At 46.1% G+C, this 23,866-nt stretch overlaps 1 protein-coding gene and 1 long non-coding RNA gene across 2 annotated transcripts in view; one reads left to right on the top strand and one right to left on the bottom strand.

The window, feature by feature from the left end:
• Positions 1-23,866, top strand: part of LOC135055926 (protein-glutamine gamma-glutamyltransferase E-like) — a 226,952-nt gene that overhangs the window by 64,005 nt on the left and 139,081 nt on the right. The window lies entirely within an intron of this gene.
• LOC135055928 (uncharacterized) overlaps positions 1-23,866 on the bottom strand; it is a 229,563-nt gene that overhangs the window by 167,553 nt on the left and 38,144 nt on the right. Inside the window, exon 2 of the long non-coding RNA XR_010243850.1 lies at positions 15,935-16,151. This is a non-coding gene — a long non-coding RNA (uncharacterized LOC135055928). The remainder of the gene's footprint in view (positions 1-15,934; positions 16,152-23,866) is intronic.

Genomic DNA, 23,866 nt, shown 5'->3' with positions numbered 1-23,866 from the left:
GTTCGCTCGGTATTTTTCATCGCATCGCAGTGAAATTCCGCTTAGTACGCATGCGCAATATTCGCACTGCGACTGCGCCAAGTAATTTTACAATGGAGATAGTATTTTTACTCACTGCTTTTTCATCGCTCCGGCGATCGTAGTGTGATTGACAGGAAATGGGTGTTACTGGGCGGAAACAGGCCGTTTTATGGGCGTGCGGGAAAAAACGCTACCGTTTCCGGAAAAAACGCAGGAGTGGCCGGGGAAACGGAGGAGTGTCTGGGCGAACGCTGGGTGTGTTTGTGACGTCAAACCAGGAACGACAAGCACTGAACTGATCGCAGATGCCGAGTAAGTGTGGAGCTACTCTGAAACTGCTAAGTAGTTTGTAATCGCAATATTGCGAATACATCGTTCGCAATTTTAAGATGCTAAGATACACTCCCAGTAGGCGGCGGCTTAGCGTGAGCAACTCTGCTAAAATCGCCTTGCGAACGATCAACTCGGAATGAGGGCCATTGTTTTTTAAAATGTATTTTATTTAATAAAGTTTAAAAAGTATTTTTCTAAATATTTAAACATTATATTATGCACATCTGCAGAATGGATCTCCTCATCAAAAACGGGAGGTAAGGGTGGGACGGCGCAGTCGCATGAGATCTGACCATGCCAGTTAAGTGGACTATTATTCCTCCATCATTGCCCTGATTACAGCACTAACAAGAATAGGGTCCAATTCTGCAGTTTGGCTACCTGAGACACTAAAAGCCTTTTTGTTTCTAAAAGAGGCCTTCATGTCTGCTCCTATCCTTCGGCAATCTGATCTCAGTCGTCCTTTTCAGGTGGAGGTGGATGCTTCTTCAGTAGGAGTGGGGGCCGTCTTATCCCAGTACTTCGAGGATTAGAAAGCTCATCCTTGTGCTTATTTTTCCTGAAGATTCTCTCCGGATGAACAAAACTACGCCATTGGAGAACAAGAATTGCTTGCCATAAAACTTGCTTTTGACGAGTGGAGGTACTTGCTGGAAGGAGCTCAGCACCCAATCTCAGTAACCACGGATCACAAAAATCTTTTATATCTTCAGACCGCCTGATGTTTATACCCACGACAAGCCAGGTGGGCACTGTTCTTCTCCCATTTTTCTTTCAAGCTCAGTTATCGTCCAGGGTCTCTTAATCGGAAAGCAGATGCGCTCTCTCGTTCATTGAGTTCAGATGAGTCCACAGATCTTCCGGACAGACAATTCATCCTAGATCCTGCCTCCTTTGCTGCAACTTGTACTACTTCGCTTCCTCCACCAGGAAAAACATTCCGTGCACCAGAACTCCGAAAAAGACTGCTCACGTGGGCACATACCTCGCCGTGTATGGGACACGCAGGTAGCCTCAAGACTCTTAAGTTCATCCAACGCTCCTATTGGTGGCCTCATCTGAAGATGGATGTTTTGGAATTCATAGCTGCTTGCCCAAAGTGCGCCCAACATAAAAGTCCAAGAGGATCACCATCGGGTCTTCTTCATCCGCTATCGGTTCCACAAAAACCCTGGACACACATCTCCATGGATTTTATAACTGACCTACCTGTCTCCAGAGGACGAAACACCATTTGGGTCATTGTGGACCGATTTTTCAAAATGGCGCACTTTGTCCCACTCACAGGTCTTCCAACCGCTCCACAACTATCAAAATTGTTCATATCAGACATCTTCCGGTTACATGGACTTCCACAAGAGATAGTTTCCGATCGAGGGCCTCAATTTGTGGCTTAATTCTGGAGAGCACTGAGTTCAGCTCTTGGAATGGAATTAAGTTTCTCCTCTGCATACCATCCCCAAAAGGATTGCCAGACTGAGAGAGTGAACCAAGACTTAGAGACTTTCCTATGACTCTTCATGTCTTCTTCTCAGGATGATTGGCTGGACTATCTTCCATTTGCTGAATTTGCTCACAATAATCTCTACCATTCCGCTACCCATTCCACGCCCTTTTATGTGAATTATGGACTTAATTCACGTGTTCCTGCTTTCCAATCTCTTCCAGCTCTCGAAGTACCTGCTGCAGAGTTAGCCCTTCAGCAATTCACTAAGATGTGGAAACAAGTTCATGAGGCTCTGCTTAAAACATCCAATAAATACACATTTTTTGCAGATTGGAAATGGAAGGCTGTCCCTAGTCTCAAAGTGGGTGATCAAGTATGGATTTCTACTCGAAATTTAAGACTCAGGGTCCCTTCCAAGAAATTTGCCCCCAGATTCATAGGACCATATTCTATTGAAAAAGTAATGAATACAGTAGCATACAAAGTGACGTTGCCTCCGTACTTGAAGATCCCAAATGCATTTCACATCTCCTTACTGAAGCCTCTCATACTTAACCGTTTTCAGGCTGCGGTCCCTAGACCTCCCAATGTGCAAGCTGCTCAAGGAGAAGAATTTGAAGTTCATAGGATTCTTGACTGTCGTAAAAGACATGGTCGTCTCCAATATCTTATTGATTGGAAGGGATATGGACCGGAGGAAAGGTCCTGGGTTTCTGAAGAGGACGTCCATGCTCCAAGATTAGTCCGGGCCTTTCATACCAAGAATCTGATGAAAGCACAAGGGTGTTCAGAGCCCACCATAGAAAGGGGGGGAACTGTCAGGCTCCGGAGCCTTACCTCCGATGGGTGCCCCCGTGGGTTACTGTCCCGCTGGTTGGCGTTGCTGCGGCGGCAGGGAGCTGCTGGCAGCGTGTCCTCCTGGACGGATGTGAGGCTGCCAATGGCCGGGGGCCGAGGGTCTGGAGAGCCGGGCGCTGCAGCGGGGTTTGCTGTGGTAAGGTCCTCTATTGGTGACACAGTATAGTGTGTCAGCACACAGCTTTAGCCAGCTTCTGTCTCTAACAGCTAAGTATGTCTCCTGTGCTGGGGTCAGCCATGTTGGAGACCAGAGTATTACCAATGAAGTTCTCAATCTGTGTCCAGCCAATCCTGCATGTTCTCCCCTTACAAAAGGGGGCTGGCTCAGAGGGAGAGTGCCAGTGCTTCAAGTTACCTCCTTGTGAAAGGTTCTCCAGCTCTGTGCTCCCAGGTTACTTCTGGTTCCCTGTCCTGGTTGCTCTCATCTATCGGTTACCTAAACGCTGCTGCAGTCCTGTTGTCTAAGTCCGTTGCCACTCGTGGAAGCGCTCACGGGGTCCCAGGTCGTAGAGGAGCTCTAGGTGCTAACGGCGTTTCCGCAGACATCTTACAATCACAAACCACAGTCTTCATTTCTTCAAAGTCCAAGTTCTTCAGCCTCGTCTTTCAATCACAAACCACGTCTTCATTTCTTTAAAGTCCAAGTACTTCAGCCTCGTCTTTTAATCATAAAACAGAGTCTTCAGTTCTTCTTTACTGGAGTTCTTCAGCTTCACTCTTCAAGTCATTTAACCATAGACTCTAATTCTTCCAGTTTCTTCTATTTCTCCAATATTCGTGTACAGCCTTATTATTCATTAAAACTACAGTTATCTTCCTACAAAGTCCTCCTTTTATTTACGCCCTCCGGCCAACGTTAACACTTAGTTTGGCTTCCACCCCATGAGGAGGAATTACATTCAGCCACCTCGTTTACTCTCCTCACAGGTAGCTGTCCCTTCAGCCAAAACTCGGTTGATGGAACCCCAACTTACGCCGAGCTTGACACAATGCACTGTAGAAAATATACCATATTCCAGTATAAGGTAACATATGTATGATGTATAATTGAAGTGCACAGTCTGGAACCTGATCCTTAGAGCAGGAGGTGGGCCTCCAGGCAGTGAGGCCCACCGGTGGTTTCTTCTGTACCCCTGTGGGCCAGTCCAAGCCTGGAGCAGACTGATTATCAGTGAGACTGTACTGATAAAAGCATTAGGCAGGCAATACAATAGGAGCATTTGTGCATTAGTAATGTTTTGCATGTTGGTAGATGGCCATTATACAGTTAATCAATGAGAAAAAAAAAAACCCCACAATTTTCATTAGATCATCGCTGTACATGTGCTGTTCACAGAACCAATGTCTCCACATCTTCTTCCTCTGGAAACCCATGATGTTCTCATCAATGTTTCTATAAAGTACACCAGTGTTGATTGGGAAGAATTACAAGAAGGTGATTGTGGCTTGGAGTGGGTGGAAGGGAGAGGGGTACGTCGAGATATTGGATATTCAAACCTAACTGAACTTATCTTAAGACATTGATTTAATTGTCTACACCTGAAGTCTAAAGCCCAGTACTCACGGGCCGATCAAGGAGAGATGCGTGCTGAGCGAACCGCTCAGCACACATCTCTCCTGCCGCTCAGCACAGCGCGATCTGTGCTGAGCGTGCGGGGGGAGACGGGGGAGCCGCTCACTTCACCCAGCGGGTGAAGTGAGCGACCCGCTAGATTGGCCTGCATGCAGGCCAATCTAGCAGCGGCGATAGCGATGTGCGGGGCCGCGCATCGCTATCGCCGAGGGGGCTACACACGGAGCGATCCTGCCGATATTCTAAGCAATCTAGTCAGATTGCTTAGAATATCGCTCCGTGAGTACCCCCCTTAAGGACATTACAGGAGATTTGTTTCTTTGTATGAGCAAAGAAACTTTCTGTACCTGAACATAAATTACTGATTTAAAAGGTTCAACTGCGATTTACATTTGGTTTTATATGTATTGTGTTACTATGAGTATTAAACGTGTTTAATTGTACACTGTTTTCGATTTTTGCTCTTTTTTACATTGATCTTGTTATATAAATATATTATATGCAGATGTCCATTTTGACTGTTCTTTTTTGTATTACAGTTTATTTTAGAAATATATATTTAATCAGTATTCAGTATAATTAGTAATCAATATAATTATAGTTTAAGCGCCCTAGCCTTATATGCTTTATATTATTTTTTTTAATTCATTTTGAATAAAATCGTATATACTGTACGCTTATACTGTCTATTGAAATATGTCACTGATGCATGGTAGAAGTTGTTGCCCAGCGTTCCCTCACCTTGGATCAAGTAAAAAAGGATCTCTTCATTTAATGTGATAGGTTGTCTAGTTGTCTACAGAAAAAAAAGAACAAAAAGCAATCATCATTTTCAAGTGCAGAATTAGTTATGACAACCTACAGGTAGACTTCTGCTTTTGCAATTTTGGCAATCTGAAGCAAGTCATAAAGCATTTCTTGGTTGTGTTTTTCATTTTTCTTTTTTACGTTTTATTATTTTTAACGCAATTCCAGCCTGCACAGATCCCTAGGAATCTGTACAGTGCTTGCCAACCCACCTGTCAGGCAGGTCATTTATTTGGACGGGATTGTGGAGTTTGTGTGGTGGGTTCTTAACCCACGCTTAGTATATCTGGGGTTCTATTCTTCTAATGGAAAAAACATTGATAGTCATTCTCAGCATTTTGCAGCAGATCTGAGTTTAGTAAATCTGGCAGTAAACCGGTGCAAAACTACCCAGATGTCCGAACCCACTACTTTCTTAACCCAGCTACTGTATCTAAAATTACTATCCCAACGATTGCACAAAGTAATACTTATGTGTTTGTTAGGTGGTCCATTTCTCGTATCATTATGGGCAGTCACAGAGCAACAATACTCAGGTGGGTTGTAGCATTAAAATGTATTTCTCATACGTCCTAGAGGATGCTGGGGACGACATCAAGACCATGGGGTATAGACGGGATCCGCAGGAGACATGGGCACTCTAAAGACTTTTCATTGGGTGTGAACTGGCTCCTCCCTCTATGCCCCTCCTCCAGACCTCAGTTTTAGAAATGTGCCCAGGTCGACTGGATGCACTCTGAGGAGCTCTACTGAGTTTGTCTGAAAAGACTTATGTTAGGTTTTTTATTTTCAGGGAGATCTGCTGGCATCAGACTCCCTGCTTCGTGGGACTGAGGGGGCAGAAGCAGAACCAACTTCCTCAGAGTTTCATGGCTCTGTTTCTGGCTGACAGGACACCATTAGCTCCTGAAGGGAACTGAACGTTAGTCGTGTCTAGATGCTCACGACCACAGCATGCCGTCACCCCCCTCACAGAGCCAGAAGACAGGTATGAGAAGATTGATCTTCAATCAAGTAAGTGACGGCTGAGGTGCGGCGCAGCTGGCGGGAGCGCAGCGCGCCATTACTGCCCACACACCCAGGCACTGCAGGGTGCAGGGCAAGGGGGGGGGGGGGGTGCCCTGGGCATCAAGAAAAATACCTCAAACTGGCTAAAAGGGGGCATAAGCAGCCCTACCCCCGCCAGTATAAATATTATGAAAAGTTTCTGAGGTAAAAAAGGCAGAGCTTCTTCCTCAGGCAGCCAGCACACTACTCAGCACCATTTTCTCTCTCTCCTCAGACTGTAGAGAACACGCTGGTCCTCTCCTCCACTTCTGACAAGTACAGGGTGCTATAAAGGGAGGGCACAAAGCGATTGTGGTGCATTTTATAGTGTATATTACTATTTAAAAGTGCTTTTGGGCTGTGGACATACTGTGTTCACAGGTAATACTGGCACTGGGTTTGTGAACTGGCTGCTCCTATCCTGTGTCCCTCTGACAGATTTTACTGGGGTCCCCAAAATAAGTCCCAGTGTGTCTGTGAGTGTGGTGTACACGTGTGAGGCATGTCTGAGGCAGGGAGTTCCTCCCCGTACGAAGCCATTTTAGGGACACAGAGTTGTAATGTGGTGGCGCTACTAGCACACCAAGAGCCTGCATGTGTGAAAGAGCTACATGACAGTATGCATCTGATTAACCATAGATTGGATAAGTCTGAATCTAAGGGTGCATGCTGGAGAAAATCTGTGGAAGATGTGATTTTTCAGGATGCTGTTATTCCTTATGCGGGCGGCCCCTCTGGGTCACATAAGAGAATATTTGCAAATGTTGTAAACACTGATACCGACACAGATTCTGATTCTTGCGTCGACAATAGTGAATCCAGAGAGATAGATCATAAATTGGCAAAAAGTATACAATATATGATTGTGGCTATAAAGGACGTGTTGGAGGTTACAGAAAGCACTCCTGTACCTCAGGAGAAAGCTTATTTATGTAAGGAAAAGAAATCCAAAGTCACGTTCCCTCCTTCACATGAACTAAATGCTCTGTTTGAAGGGATGTGGTGAATCGTGATAAACAATTTCGTATTCCCAAAAGGATTCACATAGCTTACCCTTTCCCAGTTGAAGACAGGAAAAAATGGGAGTCACCCCCTGTGTTAGACAGTGCACCTTCCAGGTTGACAAAGAAGGTAATTCTCCCTGCTCCTGGCACGGCTTCTCTTAAAGAGCCGGCAGACCGCAAAATGGAAACGACATTGAAATCCATTTATGTTACCAATGGTACACTGCTCAGGCCCACTATTGCCTGCGCATGGGTGAGTCGCGCTATTGAAAAATGGTCAGAAAGCGTGTCATCAGAAATTGGCACGATTGATAAAGATGAGATACTCCTTTAGTTAGGGAATATCAAGGACGCTGCCGCCTACATGCTGGAAGCAATGAAGGATATTGGACTCTTGAGTTCACAAGCCGCTACCATGGCAGTATCGGCTAGGCGGGCGTTATGGATTCGCCAGTGGAACGCGGATGCAGATTCCAAAAGAAACATGAAGGCTCTCCCATATACAGGTGAGGCCTCATTTGGCGATGGCCTGGATGCGTTAGTCTCGGCGGCTACTGTAGGTAAGTCAACATTTTTGCCCTCTGCGCCTGCACCGGCAAAAAAGACCTATCACCCGCAAATGCAGTCCTTTCGGCCCAATAAATACAAAAAGACGAGAGGTTCCCCCTTCTTTGCAGGAAGGGGAAGGGGAAGAGGAAAGAAGCCCACACTGGCTCCAGGTTCCCATGAGCAAAAGTCTACCCCTAATTCTGCCAAATCCCCAGCATGACGCTGGAACTCCCTTGCGGGAGGCCGCTCGGGTGGGGGCACGTCTCAAACTCTTCAGCCAGGATTGGATTCTGTCTGGCCTGGACCCCTGGGTGTTGCAAATACTATCCCAGGGATACAAACTAGAGTTTCAAGACATTCCCCCATGCCGATTTTTCAAATCGACCTTGCCAGCTTCTCCGCCAGAGAGAGAAGCAGTAACAGCGGCAATCAAAAAAGTTATGTCAAGACCAGGTCATAGTCCTGGTATCGTTGTCACAACAAGGGCAGGGTTTTTATTCAAGCATTTTTGTTGTTCCGAAGCCGGACGGCTCGGTCAGACCGATCCTAAATCTAAAAAATCTGAATTTCTTCCTGAAAAGGTTCAAGTTCAAGATGGAATCACTTCGGGCGGTGATTGCCAGTCTGGAGGAGGGGGACTACTTGGTGTCGGTGGACATAAAGGATGCTTACCTGCATGTTCCCATTTATCCTCCTCACCAGGCTTATCTGCGATTCACGATTCAGGATTGCCATTACCAATTCCAGACGTTACCTTTCGGTCTCTCCACGGCGTCGAGGGTATTCACCAAGGTGATGGCGGAGATGATGGTCCACCTTCGTCAGAAAGGAGTCAATATAATCCCTTATCTGGACGACCTCCTGATAAAGGCGAGATCCAGGGAGCAGTTATTACAAAACATATTCCTCTCCCTGTCAATACTCCAACAACACGGGTGTATCATAAATTACCCAAAGTCACAGTTGGAACCAACGACAAGGTTGTCTTTCCTTGGGATGATTCTGGACACAGAAGTTCAGAGAAAAGGCTCTGGAAATCCAGAAAATGATAAAACAGATATTGAAACCATCAAGTGTGTCGATCCATCAGTGCATTCGGTTGTTGGGGAAGATGGTGGTGGCCTACGAGGCCATACAGTTTGGCAGGTTCAATGCCAGAGTATTCCAGTGGGACATGTTGGACAAGTGGTCGGGTTCACACCTACACATGCACAGAAAGATAATCTTGTTGTCAAAAACCAGGATTTCGCTCCTGTGGTGGTTGCACAGCTCTCACCTGCTAGAGGGACGCAGGTTCGGCATTCAGGACTGAGTCCTAGTAACCACGGATGCAAGTCTCCGAGGCAGGGGAGCAGTCTCTCAGGGAGAAAACTTCCAGGGACGTTGGTCACATCAGGAATCCTGCCTTCACATAAACGTGCTGGAGCTAAGAGCCATTTACAACGGCCTTCAACAAGCGGTACATCTTCTTCAAGACCGTACCGTGCAGATCCAGGCAGACAATGTAATAGCAGTCGCATACATAAACAGGCAGGGCGGAACGAAAAGCAGAGCGGCAATGGCAGAGGCGACAAAAATCCTCTGCTGGGCAGAAAAACATCTACAAGCTCTGTCGGCAATATTCATTCCGGGAGTAGACAACTGGGAAGCAGACTTCCTCAGCAGACACGATCTCCATCCAGGAGAGTGGGGCCTCCACCAAGAAGTCTTCGCAGAGGTGACAAGTCTTTGGGGAGTTCCTCAAATAGACATGATGGCGTCTCGTCTCAACAAGAAGCTTCAGAGATACTGTTCCAGGTCAAGAGACCCCCAAGCAGTAGCAGTGGATGCACTGGTGACCCAGTGGGTGTTTCTGTCAGTGTATGTTTTCCCACCACTTCCGCTGATCCCAAAAGTACTCAGGATCATAAGAAAGACAAGGGTTCGAGCAATCTTCATTGCCCCAGACTGGCCAAGAAGGGCTTGGTACCCAGATCTTCAGCAGTTACTCATAGGAGATCCTCGGCCTCTTCCTCCTCAGGAGGACCTGCTGCAGCAGGGGCCGTGTGTGTACCAAGACTTACCGCGGCTACGTTTGACGGCATGACTGTTGAGCACCGTATCCTGGCCAGGAAGGGTATTCCTAAGTAGGTCATCCCCACCATTATTCAGGCCAGAAAGGGAGTAACGTCAAAACATTACCACCGTATTTGGAGAAAATATGTGTCTTGGTGTGAATCCAAGAAAGCTCCTATGGAAGAGTTTCACTTAGGACATTTTCTCCATTTTTTGCAGGATGGTGTGGAGACGGGCCTACGATTGGGATCAATCAAGGTCCAAATTTCGGCCTTGTCAGTGTTCTTCCAAAAACAATTGGCCTCTCTTCCAGAGGTTCAGACCTTCGTGAAAGGGGTTCTGCACATCCAGCCTCCATTCGTGCCTCCAGTGGCACCATGGGACCTTAACGTGGTATTGCAGTTCCTTCAATCGGATTGGTTTGAGCCTCTACAAAAGATAGAGTTGAAGTTTCTCACTTGGAAAGTGGTGATGCTTTTGGCATTGGCATCCACAAGGCGGGTGTCTGAATTGGGGGCCTTGTCGCACAAGAGCCCTTACCTGATTTTCCATGAAGATAGGGCAGAGTTGCGGACTCGCCAACATTTTCTTCCAAAGGTGGTTTCTGCTTTTCACATAAACCAACCTATTGTGGTGCCAGTAGTTACTGACACATTCACTGATTCAAAGTCTCTAGATGTGGTTAGAGCTTTAAAAATCTATGTTGCTAGAACAGCTCGTATACGGAAAACAGAGGCTCTGTTTGTCCTGTATGATCACAACAAGATTGGCTGTCCTGCTTCCAAGCAGACTATTGCATGTTGGATTAGAAATACGATTCAGCAAGCTCATACTACGGCTGGATTGCCGTTACCAACGTCGGTAAAGGCCCACTCCACTAGGAAGGTGGGCTCATCCTGGGCGGCTGCCCGGGGGTCTGAGCATTACAACTTAGCCGAGCAGCTAATTGGTCAGGGTCAAACACATTTGCTAAGTTCTACAAGTTTGACACCTTGGCCGATGAGGACCTAAAGTTTGGTCAATCGGTGCTGCAGGGTCATCCGCACTCTCCGCCTGTACTGGAGCTTTGGTATAGACCCCATGGTCTTGATGTCGTCCCCAGCATCCTCTAGGACGTATGAGAAAATAGGATTTTGATAACCTACCGGTAAATCCTTTTCTCCTAGTCCGTAGAGGATGCTGGGCGCCCGTCCCAGTGCGTACTTTACCTGCAGTTTAGTTATTACAGTTACACAAGTTGTGTTATCTTGGTTTCAGCATGTTGCTGCAATTAGTTCATGCCTGTTGGCATGTGTTATGTTGAATGCCATGTGTGCGGCATGGTTGAGGGTGTGAGTTGGTAGATATCTCACCACTAGTATAAGCGTAATTCCTTTCCTCGAAATGTCAGTCTCCCTAGGCACAGTTCCTAAAACTGAGGGCTGGAGGAGGGGCATAGAGGGAGGAGCCAGTTCACACCCAATGGAAAGTCTTTAGAGTGCCCATGTCTCCTGCGGATCCCGTCTATACCCCATGGTCTTGATGTCGTCCCCAGCATCCTCTACGGACTAGGAGAAAATGATTTACCGGTAGGTTATCAAAATCCTATTTTTAAAGGGCTTAAAGTATGCCAAAAAAAACCTCCAAAACACAAAAAACTTTTTCCACACCAAAACACTAAACTGACCACCAACCTGAACCACAGACATAATGTCAGATGGATCTATGAATTCATGTTGTATACATCAAATTTGTTGATATGTATATACTAGATGTAGGCAGGATCACAGGACAAACAAGCAGAGCAGGGTCCCTGCAGAGTTGAGTATTACACACGTGGGTGTACCACAGTTCATTCAAACAGAGTAACAAGATGGCGCCCGTCCCAGTGGGCGCCCGTCCCAGTGCGTACTTTACCTGCAGTTTAGTTATTACAGTTACACAAGTTGTGTTATCTTGGTTTCAGCATGTTGCTGCAATTAGTTCATGCATGTTGGCATGTGTTATGTTGAATGCCATGTGTGCGGCATGGTTGAGGGTGTGAGTTGGTAGATATCTCACCACTAGTATAAGCGTAATTCCTTTCCTCGAAATGTCAGTCTCCCTGGGCACAGTTCCTACAACTGAGGGCTGGAGGAGGGGCATAGAGGGAGGAGCCAGTTCACACCCAATGAAAAGTCTTTAGAGTGCCCATGTCTCCTGCGGATCCCGTCTATACCCCATGGTCTTGATGTCGTCCCCAGCATCCTCTACGGACTAGGAGAAAATGATTTACCGGTAGGTTATCAAAATCCTATTTTTAAAGGGCTTAAAGTATGCCAAAAAGAACCTCCAAAACACAAACAACTTTTTCCACACCAAAACACTAAACTGACCACCAACCTGAACCACAGACATAATGTCAGATGGATCTATGAATTCATGTTGTATACATCAAATTTGTTGATATGTATATACTAGATGTAGGCAGGATCACAGGACAAACAAGCAGAGCAGGGTCCCTGCAGAGTTGAGTATTACACACGTGGGTGTACCACAGTTCATTCAAACAGAGTAACAAGATGGCGCCACGTATGAGCCGGCTAAAGAACAGAGGCCATCTTGATAGAGGTTAATGCTTCATCTAATGGAGCATTATGGAGGAAGCCCAGCAGCGCATTCCATACACCAACAAAATTTTGATCCAACTATCTTCATGTCACAAGAGATTGAGATTTTTCAGACCAGCTGATGTTTTTCCAAACATCAACGATCCATTACCTACTGTATCCTCATTAATTTACTCTTAGCTGACAGAAGTAGAACGCAACCTGTTTTTCTACTGCTGTAGCCCATTCACATTAACATTCGACAAGCTGTGCATTCAGAAATGCTCCTCTGCATACAAATATTGTACGCATGGATATTTGAGTTACTGTCATGCTTCCTTTCAGCCCTGGCCATTCTTCTTGCACTTCTCTCATTACAAAGTGTTTTCACGCATTTCACTTTATTTAGCCATGGTTTAATCCTTTTATCTAAAGCCACTAAACACCCCCCCCCCCCCAAAAAAAAAAACAACAACAACAACAATCATTAACATAGAAAGGTTCATTTTCTATCCATGTCTAGTTAACTTCTCTCACCTCTAATGGTGCAGCTACCACAAGTTTCCTGGGGTGAAAATCACCCTAAGAATGCTGTGTGTATCTTTATTATTACCTATGAAGAACATGTGTACACACCTTGGCAGTCTTCCTGAATTAAATTAGCATAATACATCCATAATTCTGCCAGAGCTTTAAATAACACATTGCATGCTTCTTTTTCTAATTTATTTTTTCTTTATAGCTAGTGGAGAAGTTGCCCATGGCAACCAATCAGCTGTATAATTTTATAGTATGCAATTTATAAATGTTATATACCTTTGAAGTATGCTTCTTACCAAGCAAACATTTTGTGTGTACAGACGAGCTGAGTGGGTCTCTGAGAACCAGACTCACCAAAATATAGGGGAACTGAGGTGATCCAATCAACAGATTGGATCTCTCTGCTTGCCCCCGATCCCAAATCAAGGCAAAAACTTGAGATCCCTCAGTCAGATCTTGAAGTTTTGCCTCAGGCGCCAGTACCATTGAATTCATTGGACTAACCTCTGAATGGCTGAGGGACCTATTAATTCCAGTGATTTGGACGTATAATTACAGTGATTTTGCCTATTAATTCCAGTGATTTGGACGTATAATTATTAATTACAGTTATTTGCCAATTAATTCCAGTGATTTGGACGTATAATTACAGTGATTTTGCCTATTCATTCCAGTGATTTGGACGTGTAATTATTAATTCCAGTGATTTTGCCAATTCATTCCAGTGATTTGGACGTATAATTCTAGTGATTTGGACGAATAATTCCAGTTGGAATTGTTTGTGTCGCTTGGCTTAGTCATACAGCACCTCTTCGACATCTTTGCATGAGGTGCTGTTTGGGGCCTAGTTCTTGAAAAGTGCCATCCTGTCTGACACTGCCGTATGAGTCCAGGGGTACTGCTGTATTAGTCCTGGGGTACTGCCGTATAAGTCCAATTGCAGAATTTTTAAAAAATGACAGGGGTGTGCTGGAGATGCTGTCAGTGGACCAAACAATTGCGGCCCACTCTCGACATTCAGCCACTGCGTGACACTACCAGATGGGCCAAGTGGTTGTGTCACTTAGCTTAGTCATATAGCAACCTCGGTGCACCTTTTTTTCTTATTTGCATCAAGTGCTGTTTGGGGACTATTTTTTTTTAAAGTGCCATCCTGTCTGACACTTCCGTATATATGTCCAGTGGTACTGCCATTTAATTCCAGTGATTTGGATGTATTATTACAGTGATTTTGCAGTATTATTACAGTGATTTTGCAGTATAATTCCAGTGATTTTGACATTTAATTACAGTGATTTGGACGTATAATTCCAGTGATTTGGATGTATAATTCCAGTGATTTTGCAGTATTATTACAGTGATTTTGCAGTATAATTCCAGTGATTTTGCCATTTTATTCCAGTGATTTGGACGTATAATTCCAGTGATTTGGACGTATAAGTCCAATGATTTTGATGTATAATTTTAGTGATTTTGCCATTTAATTCCAAGGATTTGGACGTATAATTCCAGTGATTTTGACATTTAATTCCAGTGATTTGGACATATAATTCCAGTGATTTGGACGTATAATTCCAGTGTGAATTGTTTGTGTCGCTTCACTTAGTCATACAGCTACCTCATTGCACCTCTTCTACATCTTTGCATGAGGTGCTTTTTGGGGCCTAGTTTTTAAAAAAGTGCCATCCTGCCTGACACTGCAGTGCCACTCCTAGATGGGCCAGGTGTTTATGCCGCACACTTGTGTCGCTTGGCTTAGTCATACAGCTACCTCGGTGCACCTCTTTTTCTTTACATCATGTGCTGTTTGGGGACTAGTTTTTGAATAGTGCCATCTTGTCTGCAACTGCAGTGCCACTCCTAGATGGGCCAGGTGTTTGTGCCGCACACTTGTGTCGCTTAGCTTGGTCATACAGCCACCTCGGTGCAACTTTTAGGCCTAAAAACAATATTGTGAGGTGTGAGGTGTTCGGAATAGACTGGAAATGAGTGGAAATTAATGTTATTGAAGTTAATAATACCGTAGGAGCAAAATTACCCCCAAATTCTGTGATTTTAGCTGTTTTTATGTTTTTTTCAAAAATCATCCAGATCCAAAACCAAAACCAAAACTCAAAAGGGTGGTTTTGGCAAAACCAAGACAAAACCAAAACACGAAAGTAGAATTAGAACCAAAACCAAAACACAAAACACGACAGACACTATTCACTGATATTCACCATAGGTATATGACACTTTTTTTTTAAAATATGAAATTAAGACATATGAGTTATACACTCACTTTTTTTTAGTTAATAGATCCTCCCCGTATTAGGTGAAAGGAATATTTATATCCCCCATGGGGTGGGAATTTTCTGTACTCACAGGCACTTTAATTGATTGTATAATTGACGTCAATTTAATTAATTTACCAGGTCTGTTACGTATTCTGAACTGGTTAGATAATAGACCCATTCAAATTGCCTTCACTCCTGAGTCTTTGAGTGTTAGGTTTAAGCTGTTGACCGATGAGGTATGTGCTGTATTACAGGTTGAGTATTCCTTATCCAAAATGCTTGGGACCAGAGGTATTTTGGATATCGGATTTTTCCGTATTTTGGAATAATTGCATACCATAATGAGATATCATGGTGATGGGACCTAAATCTAAGCACAGAATACATTTATGTTACATATACACCTTATACACACAGCCTGAAGGTAGTTTTAGCCAATATTTTTTATAACTTTGTGCATTAAACAAAGTGTGTCTACATTCACACAATTCATTTATGTTTTACATACACCTTATACACACAGCCTGAAGGTCATTTAATACAATATTTTTAATAACTTTGTGTATTAAACAAAGTTTGTGTACATTGAGCCATCAAAAAACAAAGGTTTCACTATCTCACTCTCACTCAAAAAAGTCCGTATTTCGGAATATTCCGTATTTCTGAATATTTGGATGTGGGATACTCAACCTGTATAGCGATTTTTCATTAATGATTGTTACTATTAAACCCTTCATGGGTAGCACTATGAATAATTTATTTATTTGATCATAGATTAATGTTATCACCCATATAGAAAGGGTTTTTCTAATAAGGATACCATGTTGGTTCACTGCATTAATAGCCAATATATTTACCTTTATGGCGAAAAAGACCCTCCGGCGGGAAGGACAGCAGTGACCGGGAGAGCCTTGCGCTTCTGTACCGGTTTGTATGACGTGTAGGCGCCTCGGTCACGTGGTGTTCCTGCGCGTCATTGGATCCCGACGATGCCATGGCAACCTAGCGAGCTGATGTTGCTGTGGCTACCCGGCGTTTCTGTGGTGTCCTGATCGCGGAGGTCGTGGGACCGGGCTGTAAAACAATAACAATATGGAAAAAAGTGTAAAAGTGTAAAAAATAAGAATTTACTCACCCGTAATTCTATTTCTCGTAGTCCGTAGTGGATGCTGGGAACTCCGTAAGGACCATGGGGAATAGACGGCTCCGCAGGAGACTGGGCACATCTAAAGAAAGAATTAGGACTATCTGGTGTGCACTGGCTCCTCCCCCTATGACCCTCCTCCAAGCCTCAGTTAGGACACTGTGCCCGGAAGAGCTGACACAATAAGGAAGGATTTTGAATCCCGGGTAAGACTCATACCAGCCACACCAATCACACCGTATAACTCGTGATAGGAAACCCCGGTTAACAGTATGATAACAAAAGGAGCCTCTGAACAGATGGCTCGCAATAATAACCCGATTTGTATAACAATAACTATTTACAAGTATTGCAGACAATCCGCACTTGGGATGGGCGCCCAGCATCCACTACGGACTACGAGAAATAGAATTACCGGTGAATAAATTCTTATTTTCTCTGACGTCCTAGTGGATGCTGGAAACTCCGTAAGGACCATGGGGATTATACCAAAGCTCCCAAACGGGCGGGAGAGTGCGGACGACTCTGCAACACCGAATGAGAGAACTCCAGGTCCTCTTCAGCCAGGGTAACAAATTTGTAGAATTTTGCAAACGTGTTTGCCCTTGACCAAGTAGCAGCTCGGCAAAGTTGTAAAGCCGAGACCCCTCGGGCAGCCGCCCAAGATGAGCCCACCTTCCTTGTGGAATGGGCTTTTACAGATTTAGGCTGCGGTAGTCCTACCGCAGAATGCGCCAGCTGAATAGTGCTACAAACCCAGCGCGCAATAGTCTGCTTAGAAGCAGGAGCACCCAGTTTGTTGGGTGCATACAGGATAAACAGCGAGTCAGTTTTCCTGACTCCAGCCGTCCTGGAAACATAAATTTTCAGGGCCCTGACTACGTCCAGTAACTTGGAATCCTCCAAGTTCCCAGTAGCTGCAGGCACCACAATAGGCTGGTTCAAGTGAAAAGCTGATACCACCTTCGGGAGAAATTGAGGACGAGTCCTCAATTCTGCCCTATCCATATGGAAAATCAGATAAGGGCTTTTATAGGACAAAGCCGCCAATTCTGACACACGCCTGGCCGAAGCCAGGGCCAACAGCATGACCACTTTCCACGTGAGATATTTCAAATCCACAGTCTTAAGTGGTTCAAACCAATGTGATTTCAGGAACTCCAAAACCACATTGAGATCCCAAGGTGCCACTGGGGGCACAAAAGGAGGCTGAATATGCAGAACTCCCTTGACAAAAGTCTGAACTTCAGGCAGGGAAGCCAGTTCTTTCTGGAAGAAAATCGACAGGGCCGAAATCTGGACCTTAATGGACCCCAATTTGAGGCCCAACGTCACCCCTGTTTGCAGGAAATGCAGGAATCGACCCAGTTGAAATTCCTCCGTTGGGGCCTTCCTGGCCTCACACCACGCAACATATTTTCGCCAAATGCGGTGATAATGGTTTGCGGTGACATCCTTCCTGGCTTTGATCAGGGTAGGAATGACTTCCTCCGGAATACCCTTTTCCTTCAGGATCCGGTGTTCAACCGCCATGCCGTCAAACGCAGCTGCGGTAAGTCTTGGAACAGACAGGGCCCCTGCTGCAGCAGGTCCTGTCTGAGCGGCAGAGGCCAAGGGTCCTCTGAAAGCATCTCTTGAAGTTCCGGGTACCAAGCTCTTCTTGGCCAATCCGGAACCACGAGTATAGTTTTCACTCCTCGCCTTCGTATTATTCTCAGTACCTTGGGAATGAGAGGCAGAGGAGGAAACACATAAACCGACTGGTACGCCCACGGTGTTACTAGAGCGTCCACAGCGATCGCCTGAGGGTCCCTTGACCTGGCGCAATATCTTTTTAGCTTTTTGTTGAGGCGGGACGCCATCATGTCCACCTGTGGTCTTTCCCACCGGTTTACCAGCATTTGGAAGACTTCTGGATGAAGTCCCCATTCTCCCGGGTGGAGGTCGTGCCTGCTGAGGAAGTCTGCTTCCCAGTTGTCCACTCCCGGAATGAACACTGCTGTCAGTGCTAACACATGATTTTCCGCCCATCGGAGAATCCTTGTGGCTTCTGCCATTGCCCTCCTGCTTCTTGTGCCGCCCTGTCTGTTTACATGGGCGACCGCCGTGATGTTGTCTGATTGGATCAGTACCGACTGGTTCTGAAGCAGGGGCCTTGCTTGGCTTAGAGCATTGTAGATGGCCCTTAGCTCCAGAATATTTATGTGAAGCGAAATCTCCTGATCTGACCACAGTCCTTGGAAATTTCTTTCCTGTGTGACTGCCCCCCAGCCCCGAAGGCTGGCATCCGTGGTCACCAGGACCCAGTCCTGTATTCCGAATCTGCGGCCCTCTAGTAGATGAGCCCTCTGCAGCCACCACAGCAGCGACACCCTGGTCCTTGCCGACAGGGTTATCCGCTGTTGCATCTGGAGATGGGACCCGGACCATTTGTCCAACAGGTCCCACTGGAAAGTCCTTGCGTGGAACCTTCTGAATGGAATTGCTTCGTACGAAGCTACCATTTTTCCCAGGACTCGTGTGCATTGATGTACCGACACCTGTCCCGGTTTTAGGAGGTCTCTGACTAGAGATGACAACTCCTCGGCTTTTTCCACTGGAAGAAACACTTTTTTCTGGTCTGTGTCCAGAATCATTCCCAGGAACAGAAGACGTGTCGTCGGGACCAGCTGTGACTTTGGAATATTGAGAATCCAGCCGTGCTGTTGTAGCACTTCCCGAGAAAGTGCTACCCCCACTACCAACTGTTCTTTGGACCTCGCCTTTATCAGGAGATCGTCCAAGTACGGGATAATTAAAACTCCCTTCTTGCGAAGGAGTATCATCATTTCGGCCATTACCTTGGTAAAGACCCTCGGTGCCGTGGATAACCCAAACGGCAGCGTCTGGAACTGATAGTGACAGTCCTGTACCACAAATCTGAGGTACTCCTGGTGAGGGGGGTAAATGGGGACATGTAGGTACGCATCCTTGATGTCCAGGGAGACCATGGGGTATATTTACTAAGGTCCCGATTTTGACCTAGATGCCGTTTTTTCATCAAAGTGTCATCTCGGTAATTTACTAAGCAATAATCACGGCAGTGATGAGGGCATTCGTAATTTTTTGGAAGTCCAACAAAAAAATTACGAATGAATACACCATCGGTCAAAACGCGGCTGTTTAACTATGAATCTCGGTAATTTACTAAGAAGTGCAAAGCAAAAAAAAAAAACACACTGCCGTGAAAAATTACAACTCGTAAAAAAGTGCTAAAAAAAAACAGACCTGCTTTTTTAATCCGTGATTGTATAGGCATGCAGGGATCCATGAGATCCGTGCATGTATATCAGTGGGAAGGGGTGGGAAAGTGGTTATTTTCTTAAAAAAAATTGCGTGGGGTCCCCCCTCCTAAGCATAACCAGCCTCGGGCTCTTTGAGCCGATCCTGGTTGCAGAAATATGGGGGGAAAAATGACAGGGGTTCCCCCATATTTAAGCAACCAGCATCGGGCTCTGCGCCTGGTCCTGGTTCCAAAAATATGGGGGACAAAAAGAGTAGGGGTCCCCCGTTTTTTTAAAACCAGCACCGGGCTCCACTAGCTGGACAGATAATGCCACAGCCGGGGGTCACTTTTATATAGTGCCCTGCGGCCGTGGCATCAAAAATCCAACTAGTCACCCCTGGCCGGGGTACCCTGGGGGAGTGGGGACCCCTTCAATCAAGGGGTCCCCCCCCCCCCAGCCACCCATGGGCCAGGGGTGAAGCCCGAGGCTGTCCCCCCCCATCCAATGGGCTGCGGATGGGGGGGCTGATAGCCTTTTGTGATAATGAAAAGATATTGTTTTTAGTAGCAGTACTACAAGGCCCAGCAAGCCTCCCCCGCATGCTGGTACTTGGAGAACCACAAGTACCAGCATGCAGCGGAAAAACGGGCCTGCTGGTACCTGTAGTACTATTACTAAAAAAATACCCCAAAAAAAACAAGACACACACACCGTGAAAGTAAAGATTTATTACATACATGCACACAAACATACATACATACTTACCTTATGTTCACACGCAGGTCGGTCCTCTTCTCCAGTAGAATCCAAGGGGTACCTGTTGAATAAATTCTACTCACCAGATCCAGGGTCCCAGGGTCCTCGGGGCAACCATTTGTAATCCAGGTACTTGAATAAAATAACAAAACGGATACCCGAGCCACGAACTGAAAGGGGCCCCATGTTTTCACATGGGACTCCTTTCCCCGAATGCCAGAAACCAACTCTGACTTCTGTCTAAGTGGGTTTCTTCAGCCAATCAGGGAGCGCCACGTTGTAGCACTCTCCTGATCGGCTGTGTGCTCCTGTACTGAGTGACAGGCGGCACACGGCAGTGTTACAATGTAGCGCCTATGCGCTCCATTGTAACCAATGGTGGGAACTTTCTGCCCTGCGGTTGACCTAAAGTGACGTCACCGCTGAGCAGAAAGTTCCCACCATTGGTTACAATGGAGCGCATAGGCGCTACATTGTAACACTGCCGTGTGCCGCCTGTCACTCAGTACAGGAGCACACAGCCGATCAGGAGAGTGCTACAACGTGGCGCTCCCTGATTGGCTGAAGAAACCCACTTAGACAGAAGTCAGAGTGGGTTTCTGGCATTTGGGGAAAGGAGTCCCATGTGAAAACATGGGGCCCCTTTCAGTTCGTGGCTCGGGTATCCGTTTTGTTATTTTATTCAAGTACCTGGATTACAAATGGTTGCCCCGAGGACCCTGGGACCCTGGATCTGGTGAGTAGAATTTATTCAACAGGTACCCCTTGGATTCTACTGGAGAAGAGGACCGACCTGCGTGTGAACATAAGGTAAGTATGTATGTATGTTTGTGTGCATGTATGTAATAAATCTTTACTTTCACGGTGTGTGTGTCTTGTCTTTTTTTGGGTATTTTTTTAGTAATAGTACTACAGGTACCAGCGGGCCCGTTTTTCCGCCGCATGCTGGTACTTGTGGTTCTCCAAGTACCAGCATGCGGGGGAGGCTTGCTGGGCCTTGTAGTACTGCTACTAAAAACAATATCTTTTCATTATCACAAAAGGCTATCAGCCCCCCCATCCGCAGCCCATTGGATGGGGGGGGACAGCCTCGGGCTTCACCCCTGGCCCTTGGGTGGCTGGGGGGGGGACCCCTTGATTGAAGGGGTCCCCACTCCCCCAGGGTACCCCGGCCAGGGGTGACTAGTTGGATTTTTTATGCCACGGCCGCAGGGCACTATATAAAAGTGACCCCCGGCTGTGGCATTATCTGTCCAGCTAGTGGAGCCCGGTGCTGGTTTTAAAAATACGGGGGACCCCTACTCTTTTTCCCCCCCGTATTTTTGGAACCAGGACCAGGGGCAGAGCCCGATGCTGGTTGCTTAAATATGGGGGAACCCCTGTCATTTTTCCCCCATATTTCTGCAACCAGGATCGGCTCAAGAGCCCGAGGCTGGTTATGCTTAGGAGGGGGGACCCCACGCAATTTTTTTTTTTATTTCACACTGTTTAATTTAAAAAAAAAAAACCCAGCACGGATCACACAGATCCGTCCGAGATTCATTTTTAAAAAGTCGGCAGTGTTTATCACTGCCGTGAAAAAAAGAAAAAAAAACACGAATGACATCGACATCGGAACAAAAGAAAAACCCGAATACGACAGCTTAGTAAATCCGTCGTAACAAATTCAAAAAGTTGCAGTTTTACACTTTCGATGTCATTCGTGATTATTCTCCCACCAAATCGGGAGAATTACGAATGTTAGTAAATATACCCCCATGTAATCCCCCTCTTCCAGGCTCGCAATAACCGCCCTGAGCGATTCCATCTTGAACTTGAACCTTTTGATATAAGTGTTCAAGGCTTTTAAATTTAAGATGGGTCTCACCGAACCGTCCGGTTTCGGTACCACAAACATTGTGGAATAGTAACCCTTTCCTTGCTGAAGGAGGGGTACCTTGACAATCACTTGCTGTGAATACAGTTTTTGGATAGCCACCAACACTGCCTCCCTGGCAGAGGGAGTTGCTGGTAAGGCAGATTTTAGAAAACGGCGGGGGGGGAGACGTCTCGAATTCCAGCCTGTACCCCTGAGATACTACTTGAAGGGTCCAGGGATCCACCTGTGAGAGAGCCCACTGTGTGCTAAAATTTCTGAGACGGGCCCCCACCGTACCCGGGTCCGCCTGTGAAGCCCCAGCGTCATGCTGTGGACTTACCGGACGCGGGGGAGGACTTTTGCTCTTGGGAACTGGCTGTATGCTGCAGCTTTTTCCCTCTACCTTTGCCTCTCGGCAGAAAGGACGCGCCTCGAGCCCTCTTGTGTTTTTGGGGCCGAAAGGACTGTACTTGATAATACGGTGCTTTCTTTTGCTGTGGGGTAGCTTGTGGCAAAAATGTCGATTTCCCAGCCGTAGCTGTGGAAATGAGGTCTGAAAGACCATCCCCAAACAGTTCCACCCCCTTATAAGGCAAAACTTCCATGTGCCTTTTTGAATCGGCATCACCTGACCACTGCCGAGTCCATAACCCCCTTCTGGCGGCAATGGACATAGCACTTATTTTTGATGCCAGCCGGCAAATATCCCTCTGTGCATCACGCATGTATAAGACAGCGTCTTTTATATGCTCTACTGTCAGCAAAATATTGTCCCTATCTAGGGTATCAATATTATCCAACAGGGAATCTGACCACGCAGCAGCAGCACTGCACATCCATGCTGATGCAATCGCTGGTCGCAATATAATGCCCGTGTGTGTATATATAGCTTTTAGGGTAGCTTCCTGCTTTCTATCGGCAGGATCCTTTAGGGCGGCCGTATCCGGAGACGGTAGTGCCACCTGTTTTGATAAACGTGTAAGCGCTTTATCTACCCTAGGAGATGTTTCCCAACGTGACCTATCCTCTGGCGGGAAAGGGTACGCTGCCAATAACCGTTTAGAAATTATCAATTTCTTATCGGGGGAAGTCCAGGCTTCCGCACACACCTCATTTAATTCCTCAGATGCAGGAAAAACTACTGGGAGTTTTTTCTCACCGAACATAATACCCTTTTTTGTGGTACCTGGGGTACTATCAGAAATGTGTAATACATTTTTCATTGCCTCAATCATGTAACGGGTGGACCTATTGGAGGGTACATTAGTCTCATCGTCGTCGACACTGGAGTCGGTATCCGTGTCGACATCTGTGTCTGCCATCTGAGGTAGCGGGCGTTTTAAAGCCCCTGATGACATTTGAGACGCTGGAACAGTCACAAGCTGAGTAGCCGGCTGTCCTATGTCGTCAAACCTTTTATGTAAGGAGCTGACACTGTCACGTAATTCCTTCCATAAGTCCATCCACACAGGTGTCGACCCTTCAGGGGGTGACAACACACTTACAGGCATTTGCTCTGCCTCCACATCATTTTCCTCATCATACATGTCGACACAGCGGTACCGACACACAACACACACACAGGGAATGCTCTGACAGAGGACAGGACCCCACAAAGCCCTTTGGGGAGACAGAGGGAGAGTATGCCAGCACACACCAGAGCGCTATATACCACAGGGATATCACCTATAAAGTGTGTTTTCCCCTTATAGCTGCATATATATTATACTGCACCTAAATTTGTGCCCCCCCTCTCTTTTTTACC

This window comes from Pseudophryne corroboree, chromosome 3, assembly GCF_028390025.1.
Source record: "Pseudophryne corroboree isolate aPseCor3 chromosome 3, aPseCor3.hap2, whole genome shotgun sequence".
In the NCBI taxonomy this organism is placed as follows: Eukaryota; Metazoa; Chordata; class Amphibia; order Anura; family Myobatrachidae; genus Pseudophryne; species Pseudophryne corroboree.
This window is presented reverse-complemented; position numbering and strand designations above follow the sequence as displayed.